Here is a 22,799-nt window from a genome sequence, read left to right as displayed (position 1 = left end):
CCTATTTCAGAAGATATATGCAATCAATATTTCAAATATATCTAGTTAGTTTCATATCATTGAGTTTTAAGTATTTCCCCCCCTCTGTAAAATAGGCAGGGCTTTCAAAGGCAGCATCAGTAATTTTCTGAAGTGCTACTTGACCAAAATAAGTATTTGAGCTAGGTTTTCTGTGCTGTTCAAGCAAACCTGGCCAAAGACAAAACCAATGTGATCTCCCACCAACAGATGGAGACAAAAAAATTAACTAACTACTGTTATCAGCATTCTGTTTAAAGAGCATTGACTTGAAATAGTGTTAATTCTTCACCTTTTTCTGGCTGAGGAGAGCTTCTAAAGCATTGGCTTTTTCCTCTCCCCATAAGCTAACTGTTGAAAAAAGGTTAAAATATATTGGTGGAAACCAGAGGCAGTAATTCGTTGTTTGTACTGCATCTGGAAACAGAAGGAGGCATTTGCAAACATCAGTCTTTTTGCTGCTGTTTGCATCAAGTAAATACGTTTTTATTTGATAGTCATTTGCTTGTTTCCAAAAAGAGCTCTAGGGAAAGGGAGAGCCCTTGGGCCCATGGCAACATTTACCTGGTACTCTGCCGACAGCCCCTCTTATTATTCCATGCTTTTTGCAGGAGGAGGACTGGTTTAAGGTAGAAGACTAGCTCATCTCTGGATATCAATTAATGCAACCCCAGTGGGCTCTGAGCTTCAGTAAGTATTACATTCTTTCCATAAAAAGCCATAGCCTGAAACTCAAATATTTATTTTTTTGCAAAAACTCACAACAAATGGTGCATCTTTCAAGAAGGGCAGTGGAAGTAGTATGTAGGAAAAAATGCCTGCTTTCAAAACCGATACCCTCAAACCATTTCTAATCGCCAACAGTTGCAAATTTAAAGAAAATCTCCTAGTATGGAAGTGTCTCGCCAGGGTCAGAGGGTTGTTACTTAGTTATTTATTAGGATATATGGAATCAGGGTTTTCACATACGTGAAAAAAAATGCGTGTGAAGAAATCCGGATATTATTTCATGTTGTGGTCTACAAATCCTGGAGTATGCAGTATTCCTTTCATTAATTCTGTACATTCCCTCAGGCTTACACAACCTGTACTTCAACACCTTTAATATGGTGGCTCTGTGTCAAGGAGCACATTTCTGAGTTCAGTCTGTGAAACGTCTATAGGCATTCGTATCGGGCTTATTCATAGAAGAATAGCCGGGAGTTGGCTTCATCCCAGCCATGGGGGGATTTGACTTCACTCCATGCGGCCGCAGAAGGGACACAGAGATGAGTCACCTAATTTCCTTGAAACAACTGTAGATTCCTTCTGACAGCACTTAGATGTTTCTAAGCTCAGAGTTTACCAATGGGCAGCTTGTGTTTGTACAGAAGTAGAAAAAAGGAGAAGCAGCTACTTTGTTGTAGGTCCCATAGAGAAAGCAGCATGAGCGCTGGGACCTCCCTCTCCTTTCTGGGAGAGACGGGACCCTTTGCTGGTACAGGCTCCCCAAAAAAGGCTGCAGGACCTGCCACAGGGCTGGCAGGCTTTAGAAGATGCCGGGGCAAAAAGCAGGGAGTGCTTTTTTTTCCTGTGCATTTTCAGGGTCTTAAGGCACTATGCAATGTGTCTGGGGACAGGGGACAGCTGCACCGGCAGCCCGTGACCGCAGACGGTCAGAGAAAAGGAGATCGTCTGGAAAGTCTTCCAGAAGAAATAGACAGGACTTTTGTTAGAGATGCTCGTGTGACAACCTTTGGACTACAGGGAGGACAGCCAGGAGAAGCAGGCAGGCCGGTTACTTCTCTTGGATGCCTCCAGTAACAAAACCACCTGAATGAGGGACAGTGGGTCGCTCTAGCGTGAAAACCAGGCAGAAATTCCAAAAGAATATGAAAAGTGGTCTACAGCTGCCATGGTCCATTACTGCAGAGCTGGAGAGATTGTCATCCTTGGACTTTGCGTCAAGCAACACACTCATTGGGTAGCAAGGATGCTGCAAACACGGTTTTTTTACTGAGCACTGTGAAAGCTAAATCAAAAAAATGAAACATGAACATAATGTTTGCTCGTGAACTGAGACATCCCCATCTAACGGGCCAGCTCCTTGTGCGCTGTTTGCCCAATACCCAGCGAGCCCATCTGTATTTCCTTCATTAGCCACTTCCACAGAAGCGCGGTGCGGCTCGGCACGGCCTTCTCTCGGCAGCGCCACAGCCGAGGCCGCGGGGACGCCACGGGCCGGCCGCCGCGGGGCCCGCGCTGTGCGGGGCTGTGCGTTACCGAGCTGCAGCTGCCGCACTGCAAACGGTGTGGGATTTGTGAGGCTGCTGTTAGCGTTCCAGAGACACAGATAGGCACCCAAACGCCCTGCCTACAGTAGCACCCTGGCCATCTCTTTCTCTACAGATCTATGAGCGTTTTGAGGAGAAACCAAGGTGACTTTGCACCATCAAGGGCCCCGTCCGCACGCTGTTTCCCAAAAGTGAGATTCCCTCCTCCCTTGCACATCCAGCAATCATCTGTGCGCCCACAAAGCAAAGGGAAACTGTTGTACATTGCCACTGGTGGCACCATGGAAAATTCAGTTGGGTAGCATGTATAGCCAGCATGTGTAGGTGCGGCTATTGGGCTGGTGTTTCAAGGAACACTCACCTGACTTGTGTGGAACAGGTAACCTTTTGGGATCAAAGAAGTTTTTTAGCCCTTGCAGGTGCAAGCAGTTAATGGATGCTGTATTTTGCCTGTGGTTGATCTTTACTGCTCACATTAGCTCTGAAAGGTCCAATAAACAAGGGAGAATAATCTGAGACTTTTCAGTTGCTAAGGCAATGAATTAATCAGCATGTATGTATTCAGCATATTCGCATGATCCTGCCAAGGCCTACAGCTTTAGGTGTCCCGCTATATTTTTGCCAGCATGAGAGAAGGGAGCAGAGGAATTGGCAGAGAACAAAGTGTCAGTGGTTAGGGCTGTAATAAAAATTTTGGAAGGAGAAAGCAGCACCTACTGCATACGCCACATTCATGTATTATGTGATGTTATAGCATGCCAGCAAAACGTGGCTCTTTGCCATCATTCTGCATAACAGCTTCATTTAGCCTAATTATTGGGTATAAAATCCTCTTGTCCAGTAAGAGCTGATTTCTCCTCCCAGAGTTGTGAGTCCAGCCTTAACCGTATTCAGTGCATTTGATCAGATTTACAGACCCTGAACCAACTCCGCAGCTGGCAAGACATTGCTTCACGTAAATCATTAAATTTCTGTCTATCTCAGGAGCTGGGTTCTTTAAAACCTTCTTAGAGTAAGACGCAAACCAGCCAAGCAGCACCAACATCATTTCTGAACCCAAGAGCATCAGTGCATGCTCTGGAGGGCTGAGTCTAGCGCAGCATAGTTGATGTGCTTAGGTGAACCCACAGTTTGTAAATGTTTTTGATGCTGATCAGGCAGTCCAACTTCATGGCTGTAAATTAAATACTGTGATCCCTTCCGACACATGCAATTAGCCAAAAAAACTCCAGGAAAACCAAAAAAAGTTGGGTTATTTTACGTAGGAAGATCAAATGAAGTGTTTTGGTTTTTTGGTTCAGGATGCATTCCCATTTACCTATGTAACCACCAGAGACGGGGTCTTTCTTACAGTCCTTTACCACAGGTCAGCAGTTAGCCAAAAAATCCTGTCCCTGCCACTTTCCTCAGGGCCATAGTCATGGGAACATTTAGGGGACAGCACTTTGCACTATTCCCTCCCTGAGCCGTTGTGCTTCCTCTTTTCTCTCTCTCACGTATGCACACGTCGCTGTGCACAGGCACCTAGCAAAACCTCTAGTTCACTTTTCTGAATGATTTTACACGTGCAGTTGTTGCAGGTGGTGATAATACATGCTTGCTTTTCAGTTTGGAGCCACTTTGGTTTCCTAAAGAAACTTCCTGCTCTACTGTCTGCAATAACGGGTAGCCTTTAGTTAGGGCCCATACAACCCCACACATTCAGCGAGGTTTAGCCCAATCTGAAACAGAAAGGCACCTGTAAGAAGGAAATCCGTGGCCTGACCTGCAGCGTCACACTGGGGAGAGACAGAGCCATACAAGCTACCGCTGCAAGCAGGCAGCCGGTTATCGTCACATCTGGAGCTCTGAGCCCGGTCCTTACCCCAATTCCAGCCTGGCTTTGTGCGAATGTAAATCTCCTTATCAGTAAAGTGAAGATAATGCCACTCCAGCACACTGCACAGTGTAGGAGAATTAAATGGATAAAGTTTATAAAGTGTTTTAGATGTCAGACAAAGTATATATAAAACCTAAACATCCTTACAGAAAGCTCCAATAGCTGAATATCAGAAAACTAATGTGGAGAAAGGCGTTCCAGACCTAGCAGAGAGACCAGGTCTGATCCTGGACGCTAGTGCTTGTGGAAAATCAGTTTAATCCCAGAGGAGAGCAGCCTCAGGAGGAAGGTGCAGGCAGCGGGCGGGTGCAGGCAGGGAAGGCGCTACCCCGGCACCCCTCGCCACGCTCCCCGGGCTGATCCTGCTCATCCCTGCGTTACCCACTCAAGAAGACCGTGTGTCTGGTGGATCTAATTAAAAACCATTTGCAGTTAATTAGCCAGTCCTGCATAGCGTGCAGGCCTGGTCTGTGCTCACGGGTGTCGTTGGGGCACAGGATGGCACCGAGGACGCCGGTGGTCCGCGGCCAGCCCCGCGCACCTCTGCCCACAGCGGGGAGGGGGTGCACGGCCACAGCCACCACTGCTCTCCCTCTGCTCGCCTCCATCTCCCTCGGCCCTCCCATTGCTCACACCCCGGCTCCGGGAACATGCGGATGAGAACGAGGGTGTTAATTTAGATAAAATGTTAAATCCGAAAGCCGTTCAGTTCTACCAGTTGTTGTTAGGTCGAAGCAGAGTGACAGTGGGGCTGTGCCTGACACATAGCTGAAGCTGTAGCTCTCTCTACAGGCTTCACGTACAGTAGCTGCGCAGGCGCAGGCAGACCGGCAAAACCGCAAAGCCTGCCCTGGTCGGTCACCCATCAGGCAGCGCCACTCTCTGCCCCAGCTCGGTGTGCGTGAGCTCCGCACCGGGCCTCCGGAGGACGTGGCCATCCTGGGGGGACGTGGGTAAGCAGGGATGGGGCTGCCTGCTGCAGGGGACCTCATCCTTGCTGCAGTGGGGGGTGGCTGCAGCCGATGCAGCCATGCTCGAGGCACTGTTGAGCTCAGACGTGGCCAACGGTGCAGCACGAGCACCAGGGAGCTCCGAGCTGACGGGTTCGAGCATGTCCCGAAGTCAAAAGCATGTACAGGTGCAGAGATGCTCCGTGGGTCGAGGGCCACAGCTCCTGGGGCACGGAGCTGCGTGGGAGCTCCGCACATCCCGCGGGCACCCCAGGGAGGTTTTGCAGCCTCCTCTGAGCTCTGGGGTGGTGCAGCAGTGCGATGGAGAGGTGGGTGCTCCAAACACTCCTCCATGAGCTGCCAGCACGCCGGTGAGGGAGGAGCAGGCAGAGCGTTTGCGGGGAGAGAGCAGGAGAGGCCGCAGCAGCAGCCGCTGGGAGCAGGCAGCAGCGAGAGGCGCGAGGCGAAGGGCAATGCCGGATCCAGCCTCAGTCCTTAATACTATCACAGTTGGGTTTTTTGATTTGAGGCTTTTTTTGCTTTCCCTAATAACTTCTGGAGCTGATAACAATATAATTGGATGATTCCTTAAGGTCACTTCATTGTGAAGGATTTATTTGGAATATTACCTGCATATTTAGGGTTAAGAGGTACAAATATTTAATATCTTTTTTTATTGCCCCATTATTTATAAAGTTCTCTTTGAATCTTGTAAATACATTTTTTTCATTTCCCTTCAGAGTTTGTCTTTCTCTTTGGCAAACATTGATTTTTTTTTCATGTTTTTTCCAGTGAACCTTGAAATTAAAATGTCTTTTTTTGTTTAATTTCTTTTTTGTACACCGGACTCATTGTCAGCACAGCAAGAGCAAGGTGCTTTGTTAGATTATTGCTGCTTCAAAGCTACTGAAAGGAAGAGTTGACCACATTTTATCGTATGTGTGTAGTTCCTTCATGAGTTGCAATTATTCTCTTTAAAACACAAAGCCAATCCCAAGTTCTCAGCATTTTAAGGAAGCATTTTAAATCTTTTAGTATTTCAGAGTCAATTTTTACCATATTATACCATTCTTTGTCCTCTTAGTGGACAAATCACATGCAGAGAGATGACTATATGCAAAAATAGCAAGGTTTGCAGGCAGAAAGAATATCTTTTATTAGACCAGCTGATATAGTTGGGGGGAGAAAAAAAAAAAAGCTTTCAGACACACAAGCCCCCTGAAAGTGTTTCTGGTTTTTTTCAACTATATCAATTGTTCTAATTAAAAATATTACCTCTCCCTGCAAACCTTGCCTCTCTCTTACCCTTTACCATTGCAGTTACAGCAACACTATTTCTAGCAGAAAAATAATTGTATTTGTACAGCAAAGAAACCATATCGCCATTTTTCCAAGTGTTTTTCCTCAAAACTACTGTCTGTTCCCTTTCCTACAGCAGAGATTTTTTTTAAAGTAGAGTATTTTTAGAAAAGAATAATTTTTATGATAATTACTTTGTCATTGTCATTTTATCTGCTGTAGCAGAAGACTTCTCTATTACACAGTCTTGACTAAGAATGCTTTTTTCTTTTGCTAAGTAGCCAGGGCACTGTAGGTTATGAAATTAAAGCTTAAATTATAGTAGGGTAAAGTGGTTGGACCCAGGAACACAGATACATTTGTATCCTCGGTCAACCTGATGTGCCATCAGAAAGTTAGGAAATTCTTCAAAATATTCAGCTAAAATGAAATCCTCCATAAATTAAAAGGGTTTGCTTTAGCTTTGCAACCTAGGGTTATACATTATGCTAAGCAAGTATAACAGTCTATGTTCAAAGGCTAAAGAGCAGGTAGTAAGTGTTTAAAGCAGCAAGTGTCGTGTTTAAAAAAAAAAAAGGCTTTAAAAATGGATTGTTCTAGGCTATAATAAACTATGAATTGTAAAAGGTTAATTGACAAAATGATACTCGTCTAACGCCGTCTCTGTAATAGCAATCATTGCTGAATCCATAATTCAGGGGTCTTGCTATATTGACAATTACATTTCCTCAAAAAGACTCCAGTTATTTCCTCAGTCTGTTTAACCTATGGTAATTAATTATAGATTTACAAGTGGTACACAGGCAGATACAGGTATCTGCAACCACTGCGTTACTGGCAAGAAAGAAAAACGCCTGTCTGCAGCCCGGGGCGGCCCAGGTGTCGGTATGAAGATTCATGCCATGAATTGACCTTTGCCTCGCTCGCCGTCCGAATCAGAGAGCCAGTGCGGGTGATGGTAATTACCCTCATTGCACATCTGGCATTCAAGGAAGGGCAGCCTTGCCTCAAGGTTGCTGCACTTAGGTTCAAATCCCATTTTTGCAGAGCCTCTGACCTGCAAACCTGATCTGTTTTCCCCCAAACTGTATTTCTTATTCAAGGAGGTACAACATGTTAGCAATGAATAAACGGGTAAGATTTTAAGCATAGTAACAAACATTCAGTCAAACTTCTTCCATGTGGCACATTCTCAGAGTGCCAGAGATACCCTCCTCACGACAGAAAAGATTCCTTTTTAACTTAATTTTTTTTTTCTAAAGATACTATGCCAAATGAGAACTATTCTGTTTGTTTGTTTGTTTCTAAAAAAAAGTGACAGTTCCCCAACAGGAAGACAAATGGAGTCAGTGGTATTGCTGTTTTGCAGAAAGGACTTGCCAGGCACTGGCTACGTCAGCGGCTTTTGTGAGCGGAATGAAGTGCCGCACGTTCACTTCTATCCACGCGGGCCACGGTCTGTACCCAAAAAAATGGCACAGACTTGCTAAGAAGGGGCTATTGTAATGTCTCCTTAATTAAATTCATTACTTTTTTTTTTAACAGTACAAACTTATCAGCTATAACAAAAGATGTTTAAGAAACAAACCTTGTCAAAATAAATGAATTAAGAGCATTCATCCTTTTCCAGAGTGTGAAGAAGTTTGTAAAGTGATAATGAATTCTGTAATGCATTAGCCACATTTCTTAAAATGTGTGTACCACTTACTCCAGAACTTGCTAAAGTTTTGTCATTCTCACTGAATCTCCAGTTATGGGCACAAATTAGCAAGATTTGATTGTAATTAGACTTTGAGCAATTCAGCTATTATCCTGCCAAATGCAGGATGTTTGCTCTGTGCAGAAGCCTGTTAAAGCTGCATGAAATCCATATGAAATCCATAGGCATGCTACCATTGGGCTTTGCTGTATCACTTGGCAGAGCCTCGTGCTGGAGAAGGTGCAGAGCATCTTTTGCTCGCCAGGATCCTGCTATGGCTTGGGCTATCCCCACGCATTGGCAGGTGAGTCCTGTCCCAGGAGCTGGGATTAAACCTTCTCCCAAGTCAGCATCAGCTCTCCCCGGGAGTTCACCAAAAGCAGGGCCAGGCCATGATTTGGGCTATGCTGCCAGTGACCATTTCTGGTCTGCTTTCCCAGGCCATTCCTTTCTTTCCATGTATCAGACACCTTCCACAGTGCCAGGAAATTCAATCTAGGCACAACTGAATGTAGCTCCAGCGGTATTACCGATTGATTACACATTGATTTTTGGATGCAGCTCCCCCACGCTTTAGTGCTTTTATGATCTGGGCACCAGCACAGCCTTGCCATCCCTCTAGAAGCCCAACCCTGCAGCTCATTGACTTTGTTTTCAGAACTACCTCAACATCTGCCTAATGACCCACTTCACATCCATGATTTTGTCCCTTCACAATCACATCCATGCCTGTTGTTGCCCTGGGGGAACAAGGCTCCACAGTACACACAAGAGATGAATGGCATTTCTGCTGCCCCCCCGAAGAGCGCTTCCCGAACAGCCTGCAGACCTTGAGCTGCTCTCCTATCTTCCTATTTCATGACTTTTCTTGTAAAGTATCTCTTCTACCCTATTCATTGCCATCCTGGTGTCTTCTTCTATCTTCTCATACCCTTTTCCTTCCCTTTCCCCAGGATAGTCTTTCCTTTTACCATCAGTTCACAAATTTATGCTTGTCCCCTACCACAGCACCAATCTTGATGTTCCTTTCCAATATTAGAGCTGCTGAAGAGAGTCACTCTTCTGACAAATTTGGCATTTTTGTGTGCAGTAAATGAGCACCCGGCACTTCTTCCATGTAGTGAAATCTTTCCAGCAGCGGCATGGCATAGCTCATTTAGCATTTCATCAGATGAATGCTCGTAATACTTAACATGAAAAATAGATGATGCTGATGACTCCTCCTCATCTAAACCAAATGCTCTGAGGAACTGCTCAGATTCCTGGAGCCTTTTAACACCGTGGCTTTTGTTTCCAAAAACCGAAGGCAGCTCCTGCAGACTCACCCTCTTTTCCCCCCCAGAGCACAGCGGTGGTACTTTCACTCGCCGCTGTTCTCTGTGCGTGGTGGCGGGCTCACCGCCGCGGTCCTGCGGCTGCTGGCGCGAGAGGTCGGCTCCCCGCCTTGTCGCTGCACCGCCTCCCTCCTGTGCGCCTCGCACAGACGGACAGAAGCACTGACGCCACGCTGGGACCAGGCTCCGCCAGCTCCGGGGGACCTCGGCCACCCGTCCCGGCTTGAGAGCTCAGGCTGAGGCCCGTCCTCGTGGCTGGGTGCACACGTGTCTGAGAGATGCCCTGGAAAACAAGAAGAGTTTGCTGTATTCACCGTGGTAAACCCAACCCAATTTTTAAGGAGCTGAGCTGTTTGCAATCCAGCTCACACAGGGCTACGGACATCTTCAACCCGTGTACTTTCTGATTCTGATAGAAATTCTCCCCCCTGCTATTTAGAAACAGAGACAAGCACAAGGAGGTCAATACTACTGAGGGTCCGTCTTTAGATTTTTGGCATCAGAAACATGAATGATCAGGGAAACAAAGGCTATAGGAGATGTATGGGAGAGATGTATCTGAGGTAAGGAAGAAAAAGAGCTGGACAGATATCCAGGGGAACAGTCCGGGACATTGGCCCCTGCCCTGGCCCCCCAGGGATTCTGGCAAGATGAAGGAATACAGAGCACGCAAGAAGAATTTTTCCTAGAGCAATACAACCCGGCAATCGCTGGAGTATGTCTACACCTCAGTGCGGTGTACACAGATTTGGGCTACCCGAAAAGAAGGAAGTCTGGAAATCTAGCCTGGATGGCTCCTTCACAGCCCCACAAGGCTATTGCCGGGACCCTGCTGCAATGTGCCATGCAGACATGTATCCCTCACTGCAGTGGCACCAAAGCGTGCAGCAGCAGGGAGGAGTTCTGCAGTCCTCAGTTCGGGGAGATGGTAGAAAGCATAGAGCTGTGGAGATTCTGAAATAATTAAACACGTTTTGGAGCTGCTAACTTACTTACACTGCAGTCATTCCCACCCCCACAGCAGCCAAATTCAAGGAAGTGCAAAAGCAGAATCGCACCAGTCGTATTCATTCACGGGGAGCAGAACCAAAATCTAAGCTCCAAACTCATGATTAAAGAATGTTTTTAGAGTGGCAAATAGACATGAACATTTGTGCCCAGGAAACAGTGCGCTGTTTGAATACCGATCTCTGTGGGAGACCCAATATGCCATTGGAAGAGCTGTTCATGAATGTCAAAAATAATTCCAGCACTGAAACAGTCCAATCTGCGATAATATTTCCTGTTAGATATCTCACTGAAACTGCCAGAATTTTAATAAAGCATATGGTAATTTTTAGTTAATAATGTAAAAGGCATTTCTTAAAGTTAGGATAAGCCATACCTGTTGACTGGCAAACAGCTCACAGGAGGCAGTTTGCCTCGTGGGCAGAGGACATCGCACCTCTCCAGCATGGGAGCTCTCCCCTCTGCAGCCTGGCGGTGCCAGCAGCAAGGACAGGCGGGAGGGTGGCCAGGGGATGTACCCCCGCAGCGCTCGGAGCAAGCCCCAATGGCAGCGGCCGCAAACCACCCTGTCTGGGCTGTGTCCTGGGGGTCACTTTGTGCCCCGAGCCCAGGACCCACCAGCACCGAGGGCAACCCCGGCCCCGCTCCTGTGTGTGCAGGAGCACAGCTTTCCACTTCTTCATCTCGTCTCTGCCAAAGTCCTCCCCGGGCACTGTTCAGCCCTGTTCTCACTCATCTTTCCAATAAAATACAGCTTTCTTCACTAGCATCGGTTGTTTCCAGCTTACCACAATATTCAGTGGTAATTATAGCAGTAAATGTTTGGAGGTTAAGGTGTATTTTCTAAATGTTCGATATTTATAGCTATGGAACAATTCATGGATTCTCACATTCACCTAAAATGATTCACGGTTATAATTGGAGAAGAGCTTCTGCAGGAAAAATTAGGCCATACTGACCCACATAAACAAATTCAGTAAACCACAAGCTGCTGGAATCTATTTAAAGTAATACTTCGGCAACACAGCGCAAAAATAGTTTACTGACTGGTTAGTTAAACTAGGGTCCATTTCCTATCAATACATATAAAAATATTCTGGTGAAATAAGCACGTTTTTATTTGCTGGTGTAGAGATGGCATGTGCTACTATCGTGGTTCATACACCAAAATGAAAAAAATATCCATTACTTTTAGTATGAATTAGGTGAACACTCAACCATCTCTGCAACTCTGCAGCTCGCAGAAGAAAACTCTTCCCTACCTACCTTACAAATAAATGTGAAGTCTGGTATTCAACTTAGCTGAAAAATAAAAGAAAAATACAAAAAAATACAAAAAAATTTTTACAAAATGCTCCCTAACATCTTATTTATACACTTCATATACTGACTACAGGAAGAACTGATCTTATTTTCACTAGCAACATATGTGTAATTTAATATCACCAGTGAAAACTAGAAGTAGCTGAACCAGCTGGGATAAACCCCAAGCACTGCTAATTTTTCAAGTTTTGGACACAAAAAAATGGGAGCTAACCAGAGCTCTTCCAGCATCTCTGCAATGATTACAGCAGTATTTTCTGGAGGAAAGGATGGAAAACCAAAACTGTGCGTGGGGAAAAAAAATGAGCAGAGAGAAAACAAACACTCCCCCACTACCATACTATCAAACTTCTCTTGAATGGATCCATTTCCCAACCCAGTCTTGAAGGAAACAGCTGTGCATACAGCACGTCTGTAAAGAGTCACAAGATACCCTGCGTTCCATGTTTCTTCACCTGCTCTTGCTCTGCATAATGCTGTCCCTGGGATCTCACACCTCATCAGCTCCTTCTCTGCTCGGAACAAGGTCATAATGCACCGACCTTGTGTCCCGCAAAACCCAAAACATCCCGTAGCTCGCTGTTGATTTTCTTCTCTTGAAATCTCCAGACCAGGGGAAGGTATTGAGAGCACATGACTCCTGCTGACCTTTAGAGAAACTTCCCCCACATCGCTGACTCTTGCACTGAAAATAGAGAGTCATTCCCCCCGCCTGATTTATGTTTCCCGCTGCAAGCACAGCAGATGCATCCCAGACTACCGAAGAAAGGACAAGCCTGAAGAGCGCAATAAACTTTCAAGACATGGCATCCAGAAGGGCTCAGGAGGGCTCCTCTCTCTGAGCCTGGCAGCAGGGTACACGGCATGCCAGCATCCTCACGTCCTTCTGGAAAGCAAAGGAAAGAGCAGTCCAGCTTTGCTCTCCATGCGTCTCCTGCTCTGAATTTACGCCTCAGTGAAAAGGAAGCTAGCAGATTTGGGAAGGGGTCCTGTGTTACCGTTTCTCCTGTAGCTTGTGCAGCAGCGTGGCTCGGATCGAGGGTCCCCAGTTCTACGTGGGATCAGACGTGAAAGCAGGCTGCCAGAGGAGAGACAGGAGAGAGCTGAAGCACAAGCCAAGGAACAAGGTGACGGTAACTCAGGCTATAAACCAGTGACTGTAACTCAGACAACAGCACGCATGTCACCTGCTCCCTGCGCCAGCACAGCCGCTCCCTCTTTTTCCAGGCACAGGGATGGGCGATGCCGTCTGCTTCAGCTGTTCCTCATGGGGTCCTTAAAGGCTGTGTTAATTCCCATTAGTTCATCATACAGCCCTCTGCTTTCCTCAACAGTCGCTGGGATTTGGTCTGCCAGTAATACATCTGTATAAAACAAAGCTCTGCACAGCGTACGTTAATAACTACCATTACCATCACACCGTAGTACCCAAATGCTGTGTAAGTAAAAGCCTTCACGTTAGATACGTATTTTCTCACTAACAATTTGCCATTAGTGTCAGACCTTAACGACTCAGAAAGCCAATGCAGATGGACCAGAGCGGCCCTAGCGCAGTGCCCTGTGTGCGGCAGGGTCTCCCCGCTCAGGCGTCTCGGTACATCGCGGAGGGCTCCCCGAGGCAGCGCGCTTGGAAAGGTGAGCGCTGCGCCCCTGACCCGGGGCCAGGCCGCTTCTTAGACACTGCCTTTGCCATGTTAACAGAGAAATGTGGCCACCCAACCCGATGCTCTGTGTGACACGGGCAAGCTGGGTCTGGTGATAAGCCAGATATTTCAGTCCCAGCCCATCTCCATTTAAAAAAAAAAAATCCTGTTCATGACTTTACATTCATAAATACTCTCACAATGTCAAGGGATAGGGGGTTTTCATCAATTCATTAGATCTGCTCCCATGAATTATTTATATGCAGTGCTAAAAATGGTTCTGAAACATTACAAGAATTCAATATCAGTTTTCACAGTGGGATTTCATCATTTTAGCACTGGAGCATAATAGCCTAATGCAATACTAATACGATATGGTGCTAATAGGGTACAATGAGAGTTCTCTCTAATATGCAAACATTTCCATGTTGCATTATTATTTCTTTTAAGTTAATATGATATGGTGATAATATGATGAAATGAATTAGTTTCATATCATTGTTTGCATGAGTTGCGCATATTAAAAGAATATTTCCCCCCCTCCCCTTGAATTCACTTGGAATGAGCTTGAAAATTTACCCTGTAGTTATTCTTATGCTAATGAGGCTGTTTAGTAGGAAACACTCCCGCTGTTGCTTAGCCAGCTGAAGAAAGAATAGGCGCGTGTCACCTCTTGCTGGAATACGAATGTTGCTGGCCTGTTTTGAAAGCCTCTGTCCTAAACATGTTTGCTTTAACATTACCCGCTAGCTCAGACATTCGTTGCATATTTATGATAAATTCCCTGGTCAATACTTATCAGGAGCACTTCTACATAAGCGGACACGTCTTCCAGCTCAGCTGCTGCCGAGGGGAAAGGCACGGGGAGTGACACGCTAGCAGCCCCGATGAACGCCGACTGTGGAGGTGACCGCAGAGGCAGAGAGAGCACGGCTTTTCTGGTCTGGGGTCTGGAACACGCTGGGAAGAGCTAGATGGCAAGCCCACGCCCAAGCACCAGGGTCAATCACAGTACTCTCCTCCCAGTGTTGTGACATTTTGCCAAAGCCTGTGCTGTGCGTGCATTGATGCAAAAAGCCAAGCTGGTGTGAAGGTTTTACTCTCTGCCCCACAAAGCAGAATATCCATCAGCCTTGGAGAGAAATCCATTCTGCTCTTCCTGGAAATGTGCCCTGCTCCCTCAGACCGACATGAGGGCCCCTTCGTTTCCCTGCTCTGGGGGCAGGCCTGTGGAAAGCATCCTACGGATGCTTTGGCATCCCATGCTGGACATGAGCTGCAGGGCTTGGGGCAGCCGAGAAGCCTTGTCCTGACCCTCTGCAAGCATTTTTCTACTACGCTTAAATGTGCAAACTGGAACGGCTGTAATGGGACTTTATTTGGCCCTTTTCAGAGGGACACCCAGGACTCGCTGTACTTGTTAATAAATGGGCACTGAAACGCTGAGATTTTCTATTTGGGGATGTTGTGGGATTCCCGTATAGGATGACATGGGAGGACATTCATAACAGCTAACATTAACCTCTGGCTACTCTCTCCCTGACTTCCCTATGGAGCGGGAGAACGTCCCACATGAGGTGGCTGAGAGCAACCTCCTGACCTGCCTGTACCCCACTTTAACCTCATGCAGATCCAGCAATCACCTTAAAATCCCAGCAAATCCAGCTTGATTGAATCTGAATTCATGCTCTATGACCTTTAATTCACATGAAGTTACTCAGAAAAATTTTATACGTGAGGTTAACCGCACATGTACAACACTGAAAACTTCCCCAAATGTTACAGGGGTTTAAAGTGTCATAAATAAAAGAGTCCAAAGTTTTTTTTTAATTATCAGATTTCCAGCTACTCTACATAATTCCCTGTATAATCCAATCTTAAACTCAGAAGACACTCATGCAGATGACATTTCCTCTCTGTTTTGAATGGGAATTATGTTTTAAGAGGATACAGAACCTGGAAATATTTCAATAGGTCTGATATTTAAAGCATATTTAATGGCATTTATGTTTTAATCTTCTTATTGACTAAACTTTAAAGAGAGCTGCAAGGAATTCGACAGTAAAAAAAATAATTAGACATTAGTTAATAAAATAACATGCATATGTAATGGGTCATTTATTCATGAACAGGACGAAAATGGGAATGATTGTCAGGGCACGCCAGCGCACCACGCTTTCTACTATCTGGGAGTAAGGAATCGCATTGCTCACACCATCCCGACACCTGGAAAGGTTTCCACTGCTTACGGACTTTGGCTTCACTCTTGGCAACAGGGCGATCCCAAAGCAATGAGCCAAATTAAGCAGATTCTTTATAAATGAGAAGATTAAAGGAGTCTTTGCCAAGCAGCGAGCAGAGGCAGCTGAATAATTCTCTTAACTTTCATTCTGCGCTTTCTAGCCTGAACGCAATGTAGCGCGGTCCAAGATCTCTCAGGGGATGACTACACACATTAAACAAATCTCACAGAAAATTATACAAAAAAAACCCTGTTGCTTTTCTGAACTTTGGAGTTTTAGAAACAAACTCTGATTTTGACCATACAAGTTCAGCCCCGCTGCCTTGGTGCTGTTGAGAGTCAGGTACTCAACTGCTGTCGGGTGGCTGAGTTACACCCGGTGCTGGTGCTCAGCTCCCTGGACTTTACACAATACTCGTTTGCTGCTTCAGTCCTGAAAGAGCCTGCAGACAGCTCCCTGCTTGTTTTTCTTCTCACACTCTGCCTAACCCCAGGAGCAAGGAGCTACTATGTTAGGAGTAAAGGTATTAATTAGCAGTGAACCTGTTTAACCCACACGCTCTTTCACACAGCTTCATAATGAATCCCAAACAACCTCGGGTTGTAACATGACGGCTACTTTCCTAGATTAAAGCAGATACTATCTCTTTTGAAATCAGAGGCAATGGTCTAGCAAACGCCTCTTGCCAAGAAGCCCATACATTGGAGTCTGCTGTAACTTCCCCATGGAGGGCTGGGTGTACTCCGGGGTAAGAAATACCACCTACGGCACTCCTGTGGCTTTCTGAAGCTGTGCCCTAAGCCAGCATCAGAAGGGAGGAAGAAAGGAGTACCGATAACCTGCAAATAACCCTGTTTCCAGCACTACTGTCCACATCTCTCCCAGCTTCTCTCAAAAAGTCACTCACATCAGCGAGGTCTTACTAAAATTAAGAAATCAGGGCAGGTTTCTAGAGCTACCAACCAACGTGTGCTCCCTACTGTAACTCCAGGCAGAGTGCCGTGTCTGCTGGAGGCCGGGTGCGTGGTGCTAGCTGCGATGCATGGCATGACCACGGGTGTGGAGCACACCTCCTGGAGAACCTCACCCCCTGGCATCCCAGCCACGGGGCTGCAGCTCTGGAAGCACCATGTGGGGAGCGCAGCGGCAGAGGCCTTGCCAGCTGGGAAGGTCTTGTCGAGTTGCAGCTCTTTCACCCTGTTGTTTATGAGCAATAGCTGATTTCAGTTATTTCCCTGAACAAGACCCGGTGTGTCCACGCATGGGCACTAGCTTTAAGCCCTTGGTCTCTGATAAAGGAAACTCTTACTGGTATGCCAGGATTCACGTGTGGCTGCTGGAGGAGTAACCTCAGGCTGATCATCATAAAGCACAAATTAGAAGAGCCACATTTTAAAGACTTGGATGCATACTTATTTTTACACTAAGAGAACTGATTTTGCAAAACTTTCCTGTGTGGTCCAGCCAAATTGACATGATTACTTTTAGCCGTCAGTGGGAACAAATAGGTCTTATACAACTTAAGCACAATAAGCCCGGCCATTATTTTACTCTGAAAAATCAAAGATTTCTTAGTGTTACCATTACTATTGCTCCGTTACTTGTGGAAAACAATTCCAACTATCAGGAAATAATTATGAACAAAGCCCAGTTAATTATACAAGACATCTCAGCTGCCCTAATTAAGGATCAGTTCAATACTGTTCACTTAGTAATTTTTTTTTTAATTGTGAATAGATTTAGTGGAAGCCTGGCTGATAAATAATGAGATTGGTGGTCCAGAAGGAATCTGATTAATAAAATTATTCGCCAATTATTTATTTCCTCTGGTTAATATCATTCTTCCTTCTGCATTAGAACAGGAGTAGAAGAGTAGGTATTGCACTGATTGGTTTCACCGCCAATGTCCCTTCCTGTCACAAACATCTATGGTCCTGGGCCTGCGGGTTAAAGCTTTATTCATGCAATCATGATAAAATGGGGGAGCAGTTGAGAGTCAAGAAAACACTAAGTCCCCGGATGCAACAAAAAGTCCCATGCAGGTAGATTCCTGGATCTATACAAGCCTTACGGACTTTACCGCAAGTACTCACCTTGCATAACTGCAACGTTTATGCACTTTATGCTCAAACATGAGAAAATGGTCAGGGCTGGAAAAAACCAAAGAGACAAGCTAGAGCTCTGGTCCCACAGCAGACATCCCCACCGTTTCCCAGGAGAATTTACACAGAGCCCGTTGACTCCCAGGTGTAGTGTCCAAGCGCAGAAACAGAGTCACAAACAGAAGAAATCGAGACCTACTGCCGCGGCTGTGAGATCAGCCCCTCCGGGTTCCCAGGGGACCTCAGCAGAGCCGTGCCCGGCGGGGAGAGCGGGCACGCGGGCCAGCCGCACAGGCAGGGCGGGAGCGGGGGCGCGGGGCTGACACTGGGAGAAGGAGGAAGAGTCTCTGGTTTGAAATGCCTGCAGCGGAGTCCCAGCAAATCCTTGTGCGTTACCAGCAGGTCACGGCGGATGACTGCAGTTCAAGCAGGAAAACAACTTTACATATGTTTTAAACTACAGTCTGCTAGCCTCATATTTTAATATGAAACTGAAGCAATTTACTTCCTTTTTAATGGATTATAGAAGGAACTCAAGCATAATGTTTCTACCCTTGCATGATCAATACCTTTAACACACTTATAAATTATTAATATTCTACTCACAAAATTAACCACCTCTGAAGAGGCATAATTGCTCAATACAGCTCAAAAGAAAAAACATTTAAGGAAGTAAAATGTTTCTTTGCACTTTTAGAAGTTTCTAGTAGCTTGCTAGTATAGCTGAAAAGCCACACTGTTTATTATTCAATGTAGTATATTCATTGTAATTTACATATTAATTTTTCTTCCTTTTGTGGCACCATAAAGGGACTTGGCATATGACTGTTTAATCAGTCAAAAGCCCATACCATGAGGACTGTCTCATTACATTCCTCCTAGAAATGAAGGAAATCTCTTTTCCAGGTGGGAAGGCTTTGGGTAAGAGGAAGGGGCTGAGCTGATTTAGGAATTAGCATAAGTCAATATTATTCAGGATTGGTGCACGCAACATTACACAATATTCCCAGTGCTAACACCACAGTGCTCCCACTGACATCTCTTCACCAATGTTGTTGATAAGTATCGTAAAGAGGACATACATCTTACTGCTAATTAATATCATGTGCTATATTCACTTAGCTGCATTTCATTAGCTGAATTATCAAATTAGATAATAATCTTCCAAAACGTGTCTCATTTTTAAAATTTGTGTCTCGTTTTCTGAATGAAGAGGAAATACAGGGATCTCAAATCTCTGCCTAGGGACCACAAACTTTCAGTGTCGCTCTGAATCCAACTTTCTTTTTCTAAGTGCTATTCTATGTGTTCTCGTAAGTTTGAATTAGGATATCTTGGCCGAAAATGACAGTTAGTATCAAAATGTAAAGCCTACAAATTTCTTTAAAAATCTCAACTAACAGAGAGCACGTGTGCTCCCACAGAGGGATCAGTGGCTCAGAGCATCGCTTTGTGTCTCGGAGGCTCAAGTGATATTCCAGGCAGTGCTAGAAGGATTACGGGGCTTTCCTTTCCATCTTGTAGCTCTCTGGGAGCAAAAGGACTAGTGAGGGGCAGACCCACTCATGCAACATTATCCTTGATTTAATGAAAATGAGTGAGCTTGATAAATATATTCTTATCTAAACAATAGGTGATTTATTTATTTGATCAAATATTTTCAAGGCAGAATTTTTATATCTATGCTTAACAGGCCTGAGATAACATGGCTCAGCTCTGGTAAAAACAAAACAAAACAACAAAGAAAATCTCACCTGGTCTTTCACACACCTACTCCAGGGCTGAGCAGATCCGTAGTTGCTACCAGTGGTTGAGATCTGTTTGTAAGCTGTTTGCACTGAATTAGCAGTGGCCTCATTTCCACCTCCATAAGGATGTTAACACCTTTGCTGCCGCTACCCTGATGGTAAAGTTTAACAGAAACTTCTCAGGTGTGAAGCACAAACTTTCAGCTCTGAAACTGATCCTTCCCATCAAGACCATGCCCACGGCCATGGAAGAGGTATCGTTCTTGTGAAGAGAGCTTTCAGACCAGAGGTGTTCAAGCTGGATACACTGACTTGGTTTTTCTGGTGTTTTTTTTGCTTGTGTGTGGTGATGGTTTTTTGATCAGAAGTACCAGAAAGGTTTGAAACTATGAGACCGCAAAAATACTTCCAGATTTTTCCATTACCTACTACAAACCAGCCTTAAAGAGAGACTCCTTGTTTACCTTTCATGGATCCTTTAAGCTTCCCCTTATTTCCTTAGTTTGTGCCAATGCTGGAAAATCTTTGGTCAACATCATTTCAAAGTGTTCTCTGGCTCTTTACAATCATTTCCTTAAAAAGCATGAATGTATATCTGAAAACAAATGCTGGATTTCAGCAACCTCTTGTGTAGCCTAGTAAAATAGCAGGAAGAATAACATATAATTAACCAGATTGACTTCTCCAACTCAAATATGTTAACAACCTTTATCGTTACAAATTTCAATAGATGATGTGTAGTGTGTGAACTTATGCATTTCTTTTTTCAAAGTCTAGAGACAGAATAAATAGTTGCCAACACAGCCAGAAAGTCCAGGCAGCCTTACAAACAAGAAACTCTATCACTTGTGTGAATGCTAAGAAAGTAGCTGTCTTTATACAATTAAAGTTCAAGGTTGCATCTGTAACAGGTTTTTCAGCTGTATTTGAAAGTAGATTTCAATTGTTACTCACCCCTAACCTTGTTAGAGATTCATGGTGTCGAGTATGTAAAGCAGAACAGACTGAAAGGGTTATAATACCTGAAGGAGGAGAGTCTGGTAGCTAGAGAGAATACTGTGCAGGGAAACTACAGGGTTTTGGAAAAGCTGCTTTTTGTGAGAGGTACATTTCTCTTACACCATCTGAATTATTCCTAAGAGAGAATTCTTTGGAAAGGTAGTCATGGTCATTTACCAGTTTTATGAAGATGTTTATTTTCCATCCAGCTGAGAAATTAAGCGTGGAGCTGAATTTTTGGACTTGGTTAGTTACGAAATGGGTCCTTGTGCTTCGATCCAACCCTGGTAAGGATATGGGAAAGGACTTTCCTTCAGTAACTCAGATAGTTTAAAAAAACAAGCTGTGATTACCAACTGGTGTTCTCTGTAACAGCCTCTGGGCCCAGAAAGGCAGCAAATTCTTTCAGGAATCTTTGGGAGCTCCTGTGGAATAGCAATATGATTGGAGTTGTTTTCGCTTTGATTACAGGATGTTTCTCACACTGTTCATCAAATAGAAAGTGATGTGGGAACTCTAAGTGAAGAGAATAGAGTGACCAAGGTCCCGCTCTGTTTCAGGACTTAGAGAAAAGGAGGTAGAAAAGAGGAAAGGCAGAAGGAAAAAGGGAAATGCCAGCAGGCCAGCCTAGTCATTTAGAGTGGCACAAAGAAAACAAGAAAAGAGAAAGAGGGCATTGAACGGGCAATATTAGGTAATGGCATAATGTCCAAATATTTGCAGTGTTTGCTTGCAAGTACCTGGCAAAGTTATGTTTCCCATTACAGAATAATGCCAGGGCATCACCTTGTGATTCAGCCGCGGTCCTCTCTGGCTCTTTTCACTGATGAAATACTTCTGTGGCAGCTCTGCAAATTCCACTGCCCAAGTCTTCACTTCCAGGAGAGGCTGAAATGGCATCTCTTGAAATTTGCAAAATGTCATTTAAAAAGTACATTTTGCCCTACTCCACTCTTTTCATTTAGAGAATCTGAAAAAGGATGGAGATATTTAAATCTCCTAAAGCGCTATTCTCACAGCGTTTTCAAGAAAGTCAAGAATTTGAAAACCCTGCTACACCTGTGTACATTTTACACTGTACCCATCACGTGGCTTTTAAGCACTTCCAAAGCTCTTGAGTACTTTGTGACCACAAGGCTTGATAAGCCTCCTGGATGCTTATCTTTTGAAAATAAGAGGTCAAACCTTTGGAGAGTCACTTCTTCCTAAAGAAGCTTCTGTCTCGCAAATCATAGACCTGACATAGCTTGTCAGATGCAAGTTCACCAAAGAAACCTTGTAGCTGTAAGTACATTAGCGATATACAATGTTATCACCGCAAACTGGTATTTGACTGCAACCCTTATTGGCCTGTGAATTTCACCACAAAGAGTAGTTATTTGGGTTTTTTACATATATATATACACACACACACATCTATATGTATGTATGAGGCTACAGGTTCCTGAATTCATAAATTGTAAACTATATTAAATACACTGAAAATTGACTGATGATGAGTGCTGCTCTTCTAGGCTAATTTCTCTTCTAAACCATGATATGAAAATTCCAGCTAATGGGCTCGTGACAAGACTAAACAGGGGTAATAGCAGACTTAATCAAGAAAACAAATGGGATTCATTAAAAGCTGGCACTCGGCGGATAATCTTTGGAGAGTTCTCACCTCAATCTACATGTCCCCATCAAAAAGGAAAAAAAAAATTAGAAATCTTCAGCTGTTTTTATCTTAGGCTGTTGAGCCAATTCAGTGGAAATTCTTAATGGAAAAATATTAGACACAGTTAACTTCGAACTCCCTGTTCCATGTTTTAGAAGATGTATCCTCTTTCCAACTCTTTTTATACTCTTTATCACAGTATTCACAGTAAAATGTTAACTAGAATTTTCTTCGCACAGTTGAGAAGATAAATTAGCTATAGTTTTCACATCTACCTGTAACAGGTAGCTTAAGATGATGTTGCAGTACTAAAAGTATTTCTTGGCAAATACTACTAAGGAAATACATACATACATCTTTACATGTGTATGTATTATATACAAAGCCTATAAAGCCTATATATTTATATATAGGTTGAGTACAGAGACATCCACACACCTACCCGGCATTGTGCACTTTTGCAAGCTGAAAGGCTAGAAATGGAAGCCAAATGATATTCCACGTTTCAGAAATACTCTATCTACCATGAATGAAGCCAACTCCCTAAATATTAACATCTTCAAAATTCAGTTTCAATTCTGCAGTTCAGCCTCCCATAAAAAGGAAGAAGACTTAGAACCTGAT

Source organism: Calonectris borealis, chromosome 8 (genome assembly GCF_964195595.1).
Source record: "Calonectris borealis chromosome 8, bCalBor7.hap1.2, whole genome shotgun sequence".
Taxonomy (NCBI): domain Eukaryota; kingdom Metazoa; phylum Chordata; class Aves; order Procellariiformes; family Procellariidae; genus Calonectris; species Calonectris borealis.
Note: the sequence above shows the minus strand (reverse complement) of the source record.